Below are 6,787 nucleotides of genomic sequence, written 5' to 3'. Positions count from 1 at the left end.
GATTTACATAATCAACCCATATATTTAATTAGTTATCCTTTGATCACTTAATTAATTCCAAATTAATTCTTTGATCAACTAATCAAATAATATTATTAATATATTAGAACTTATAATATATTAATAATCTCCAAGTGTTATTTCTCTCATTTAGTCTATCCAATTGCATGGTGCCATGCAACCCAAATGGACCATGCCGGGTCGGGTCAAGTACAAGCCCGAAATAGTTATGGACTTAGACACCTTATCCAACAGTCTCCCACTTGGATAAGTCTAATAACTATATCTCTAGTACTTCAGGAACCGACCGGCAATCGTAGCTCTTTCAAGGTTTCTCGGAACTGAGAAGATGATAGTATGCCATTTAAGATAAGTGATCATATAATCCTCCGTTCTAGATATCAGCCGGACAAATACATGGAACATAGTCTTGCTTATTGTCCAGCATTTGTTTCCCGATTTCCGATTTGTTTGACATAGAACTTAATTGAACACATCAACTTAGTTCTGACCGGGCCCGGTACATGGGTCAAAACAAAATCATCGAGGGGCCCAGATATCAGCTTCTAATCCAAGAAGGAACAGATAAACTTCGACTCATATGTTTGTTCTACCACTCATTGAATTACACACAAAAGTACGTTTTATAACATCGAGTTACCAATGCGGTTTCGTACAGTCAATGCATAACCAACTCGTAAGTAACAAATCATATCTCTAGGTTTGAAGACTTATATGATATTACCGTCTCACGATCACTCGAGATAGAATTCCATGAAGTGATTCCAGTGAGCGTGGGTTGAGTCCAATGCTCAGAACTTATGAGCACTCATGATTGTTGTAGCCTTGTCCAAGACCTCTACAACCAAACATGACAGTCTTCATTCATATCTACTTCCAACATATGACCGACTGTGGAGGTTTGAATAATATGTTATACCAAACAAAATTATTCTGGAAGTCAAAACATGCAAAAGAAATATAGTAAACAATCGACAAGAGATAGCAACACTTTACTCATAAATAAAACTCCTTTTATTCATCATCAAATGTCAATTACACTTTACAAATTTCTGGGTTATCTAACTACTAAAACTTATATCATCCTTCAGCCCTATGCTCCGAGCATGCTGAAGATGCTTAACCCTACTCAGTCCCTTCGTGAGGGGATCTGCTGGGTTCTCATCCGATGATACCCTCTTTGCCACGAGGAGTCCTTCTTCGATCCGATGTCTGATGAAATGGTATTTTCTGTCGATGTGTCTGGATCTCCCGTGATCCCTTGGTTCCTTAGCTAAGGCAACAGCACTTTCACTATCACAGAAAATTTCCATTGGCTCTTTAATAGCTGGTACAACTCCAAGGTCTCCAATGAAGTTCTTCAGCCATATCGCTTCCTTTGCTGCTTCGCTAGCTGCAATATACTCTGATTCACAAGTAGAATCTGCCACTGTCTCTTGCTTGGAACTCTTCCAAGAAATTGCTCCTCCGTTTAGGGTAAAGACCCAGCCCGACTGAGAGCGGAAATTATCCCTATCAGTCTGGAAGCTAGCATCACTATACCCTACAACTCTCAAGTTATCACTCCCACCGAGGGTAAGAACCCAGTCCTTAGTCCTCCGTAGGTACTTGAGGATATTCTTTACCGCAGTCCAGTGTGCCTTGCCAGGGTTCGCCTGATACCTGCTAACCATGCTCAAGGCAAAAGCTACATCGGGTCGAGTACACGTCATAGCATACATGATCGATCCTACAGCCGAAGCGTAAGGTGTTCGACTCATTTCTGCTATCTCAGCCTCAGTGCTAGGGCTTTGTGTCTTACTCAATCTGGTGTTACTCTGGATGGGTAACTCTCCTTTCTTGGAATCCTGCATGCTGAATTGCTTCAGCACTTTATCCAAGTAGGTACTCTGACTAAGTCCAATTAGTCTTTTACTCCGATCTCTCAAGATCCTTATCCCTAAAATATAGGCAGCTTCACCAAGGTCCTTCATAGCGAAACACTTCCCAAGCCAGGACTTTACTTCCTACAGAGTTGGAATGTCGTTTCCTATGAGTAGTATGTCATCCACATACAATACCAAAAAGCTAACTATACTCCCACTAGCCTTGACATACACACAAGATTCATCTTCACTCCTAGAAAAGCCAAATTCCTTGACCTTTTCATCAAAGCAAAGATTCCATCTGCGAGGTGCTTGCTTCAATCCATAAATGGATTTCTCAAGCTTACACACTCTATTAGGGTACTTGTTGCTGACAAAACCCTCTGGCTGACTCATGTAAACATCTTCAGCCAACTTTCCATTAAGGAAAGCGGTTTTGACATCCATCTGCCATATTTCATAGCTATGGCTAACAGAACCCGAATAGACTTAATCTTGGCTACCGGAGAAAAGGTCTCATCATAATCCACTCCAGGAATTTGAGAGAATCCCTTTGCAACCAGTCTCGCCTTATAAGTGTGTACTTTACCATCCATGTCAGTCTTCTTCTTGAAGACCCGTTTGCACCCTACTGTCTTACGACCTGGTACATTTTCAACCAAGTTCCAAACTTGATTGTCATACATGGATTGTATCTCGCTATCCATAGCCTCTTTCCATTTAGCAGACTCGGGGCCTGCCATGGCTTCCTCGTAGCTGTTAGGGTCATCTTGACTTATTAGTGTTTCATCACTAATAAGTGTCTCACCTTCTGCAGTAATATGGAATCCATAGTAATGCTCAGGTGCACTCCTAACTCTCGTGGAACGTCTCAGAGGTACAGATTTGTCAATTGGCTCAACAGGAGTTTCCTCCTCAAGTTGAGGGCTAGAGTTTGAAGTTCCTTCACCGCTTGATTCTTGAATTTCTTTAAGATCAATTTGCCTCCCACTGTCTCCTTGGCTTATAAACTCTCTTTCTCGAAAGACTCCTCTTCTTGCTACAAAAACCACATTGTCACTAGGTCTGTAGAAGATGTAACCAAAGGATCGCTGTGGGTAACCGATGAAAATACACCTCTCGCTTCGAGGTTCGAGCTTATCATGAGTCTCGCGTCTCACGAAAGCCTCGCAACCCCAAATCTTGATGTGGTCTAGTTTAGGTACTTTACCAGTCCACATCTCGTGAGGAGTTTTGGCAACTTTCTTTGTAGGGACTAGATTAAGAATATGGGCGGCAGTCTCTAAGGCATACCCCCAGAATGAGATTGGTAGCGAAGCTCGACTCATCATGGAACGAACCATATCCAACAAGGTTCGATTACGCCTCTCAGCCACACCATTCAACAGTGGTGTCCTGGGAGGTGTCAATTGTGAGACTATCCCACATTCCCTTAGATAGTCGAGGAACTCTGAACTAAGATACTCACCACCACGATCGGATCGAAGCATCTTAATATTCCTGCCCAATTGATTCTCGACTTCCTGTTTAAATTCCCTAAACCTCTCGAAAGTCTCTGACTTATGCTTGATCAAGTAGACATATCCATATCTACTATAATCATCAGTAAAAGTCAAATAATAACGATTAGCATCCCTTGTGGCATGTTTGAATGGTCCACACACATCCGTGTGTATAAGGTCCAACAAACCTTCACCCCTCTCACATGAACCTGTGAAGGGTGACTTTGTCATTTTTCCAAGTAAGCATGATTCGCAACTATCACCTGACTTTAGGTCAAACGACTCCAAGACTCCATCTTTTTGGAGTTGGCCTATGCGTTTCTTGCTTATATGTCCAAGACGACAATGCCATAAAGATGCTTTATCCAAGTTATTATTAGTAGAATCAATACACAAAACATTATTTCCCAAGTTATCTACAACAGATACAGCTTCATACACACCATCACAAGGTAATGCTTTAAAATAAAAGACATTATTATAGAAAACATCTATAGAACCAACTTCATTATTAAATGAAAAGGTAAACCCTTGTTTGTACAAAGCATGAAAGGAAATAATATTTCTTGCCATTCCTGGCGAATAACAACACTTATTCAAATCTAAACTAAACCCACTACTTAGCGATAAAGTATAAACTCCAATCTTGGTAACAGGTATAGCTTTCCTATTCCAAATGATCAAGTTTATTCTTCCTTGCTCCACATCCTCACTTCTTCTTAGTCCCTGCAAGTCACAACAAATGTGAATACCACACCCGGTATCAAGGACCCAAGAATTAGAATGGGGTGAGTTATTAGAAATGATAGTGTAAATACCTGCATGGTTGGGTTTAACTTTCCCATCCTTCACATCTTGCTGGTATTTTGGGCAGTTCCGCTTCCAATGAGCTTTTTCATGGCAATAGAAGCATTCAGCCTCTTTTGGGTCAGAAGAAGGAGTAATGAAACCTTTCTTGGTTCCACTTGAAGAAGAGCCATCAAGGGTCCGAACCTTGGTACCCTTAGAAGAGCTCTTTCTCTTCCTCCCTCGACTTTTCCCGATTGCCAAAACCGGAGTAGAGTTTTCAGTAGGAGTGATAGCAACCGACTTCCCCTTAAGACCTGTTTCTGCGGTCTTGAGAAGTCCCTGAAGTTTGCTGAGGGTGACTTCTTCCTTGTTCATGTGATATGTCATGCGGAATTGATCATAGCACGATGGTAAGGAATGCAAAATAATATCTATTGCAAGATCCTCCGGGAAGTTCACATTAAGCTTCAGCAAACGATCCACATACCTTTGCATTTTCTGCATGTGGCTCGTGACGGATTCCCCGTCCTTCATCATGGTTGTTATCATGGAGAAGATGATTTCATATCTCTCTTGTCTTGCACTTTGATGGTATCTTTCCATCAAATATTGGTGCATTTCATAAGGGTAGAAATCCTCATAAGACTTTTGGAGTTCCGCTGTCATCGTGGCCATCATGATGCAAGCCACTTTCGTAGCATCCCTTTCATGTGCCCGAAATTCAGCGATCTCCTGAGGAGTTGCAGTGGACTCATCAATCTCCGTAAGCTCCTTGTCAAGGACATATTCTTTGTCCTCGTAGCGGGTAATCATCCTGATGTTCCTGATCCACTCATTGAAGTTGGATCCATCAAAGGTGACTTTCCCACACAAGTTCATAAGGGTAAAGGAGCCATTAGGATTAGAGCCAGAAGCATTGTTGGAAGACATCTGAAGAGAAGAGAACAAGATTAGTTTAGATATAAGAGAGTCCTTAATAAAACACCCAAATGTAATATTAAGGCTAGGATCCAATCACAATATAATATAACTTAGAAGAGGTATGTCGTAATCTAAGCTATACCATATTTGAAAGGTAGGTGAATGACGATTCACCAATTTCCACCACGAAAACCGAAATGATTAAATATTAGGTTTTTGATTGGTTCTTAGAAATTCCTAGATTCTTTTGAGATTCAATGAACTTTTCAAAGGCATGTTTCAATCTCGAGTGTGCCCTCCAAGTTTTGTGACTGGGATACCGAGGATCACAAAACGAGGTGTGAAGTAACCATGCAAATCACTTGGTACCCTTAAGGTTTATCACTCAATCGATGTGCCGGTTAACCACACACGCTCCATCGATACTATAATAAACCCTAAGTCACCCTTTACCTACCTTGTTAAGTCCAAGTTAGTGTGCCGGTTAACCACACACGCTCCACCAACGACTTAGTCAAAGTGTAAAGTGTAATTTAATGGAATAGCACCTTATTCACATTTTTCCTAAAGTAACTAAGATTGGGAATTTAATAAAACATTTAGTTACTTTATAATATTCATCATACTTTGAATGAGAATTAATAAGTCCTTGTCTTACCCGTTCGGCTAACGACCCTCCACCGATCAAGCAAGCGGTGGGTGAGAGTGGACACCTATTAAGTCACCATTTTATAGGCAACAACCTTATACCCACCTTATAGACCGGCTTCGTGAATGAGGCGTACTAGCGGTAAGACGACTTTGTTCTTATACATATATATAATTATTAAATCATAATAATATAAGTATAAGGGTTGAATTTTAACTTTTAAAATTCTAAGGGTTGGAACTAAAGTTTTAACTTGACTTTACTTGTTCCAAAACTTGAGGGCAAGTTTTGTAAACTTTCAAAACTTTTCATTTCTTGTAACTTATGAGTTTAATAGAGTAATAAAATGAAGACTCTTCATTTTTCTAACTCTTATGTTCTTTTAATGGTTTTTAATCCAAGAGACTTTTGGTTTTCCATAACTTGAGGACAAGTTATGGACTCCATTAAAACACATTATGATCAAGAATTAAATTACCACATAGGTTACAAATAATTCCTATGATCATCTAAACATCATAAGAACAAGAATATGAATATGAACACTTTCAAGAATCAAAATCACATAAAACTTTGTAATTTTGATAACTAGTTGTTGTAAATGAATTAGCAAAAACATTACTCCATCTAAAACAAGCTTTCAAGTACCAAAAAAGTTTAGAATAATGTTTCCAATCCATTTTCCAGCAACGAAAGTCGAAATTCCGTTTTTTTTTTTTTTTATAATTATTTTCGACTTTCTTCAACTTTTAAGCACAAATAACAAACAAACAAGCCTAGGCTCTGATACCACTGAAGGGTTTTGAGCATTCTAACACTTCCTAAGTGTACATGCAACCCTAATAACCTTGGATCTATGTTTGTCTAATTATCAAGCAAAGTTGAATTCCAAGGTTATATTCCTATCTAGCATACATGGGGAACAATTTTAACTTGAATCATAGATAGAATAACTTACCTTGTTGTTGCTTGTGTTCCTTGAAACCTTGTGAGCCTAGCACCCCAAGTGTGATGCCTCAAATGCTTCACACAACACCAAA

This window comes from Lactuca sativa, chromosome 8 (genome assembly GCF_002870075.4).
Source record: "Lactuca sativa cultivar Salinas chromosome 8, Lsat_Salinas_v11, whole genome shotgun sequence".
Lineage (NCBI taxonomy): Eukaryota > Viridiplantae > Streptophyta > Magnoliopsida > Asterales > Asteraceae > Lactuca > Lactuca sativa.
This window is presented reverse-complemented; position numbering follows the sequence as displayed.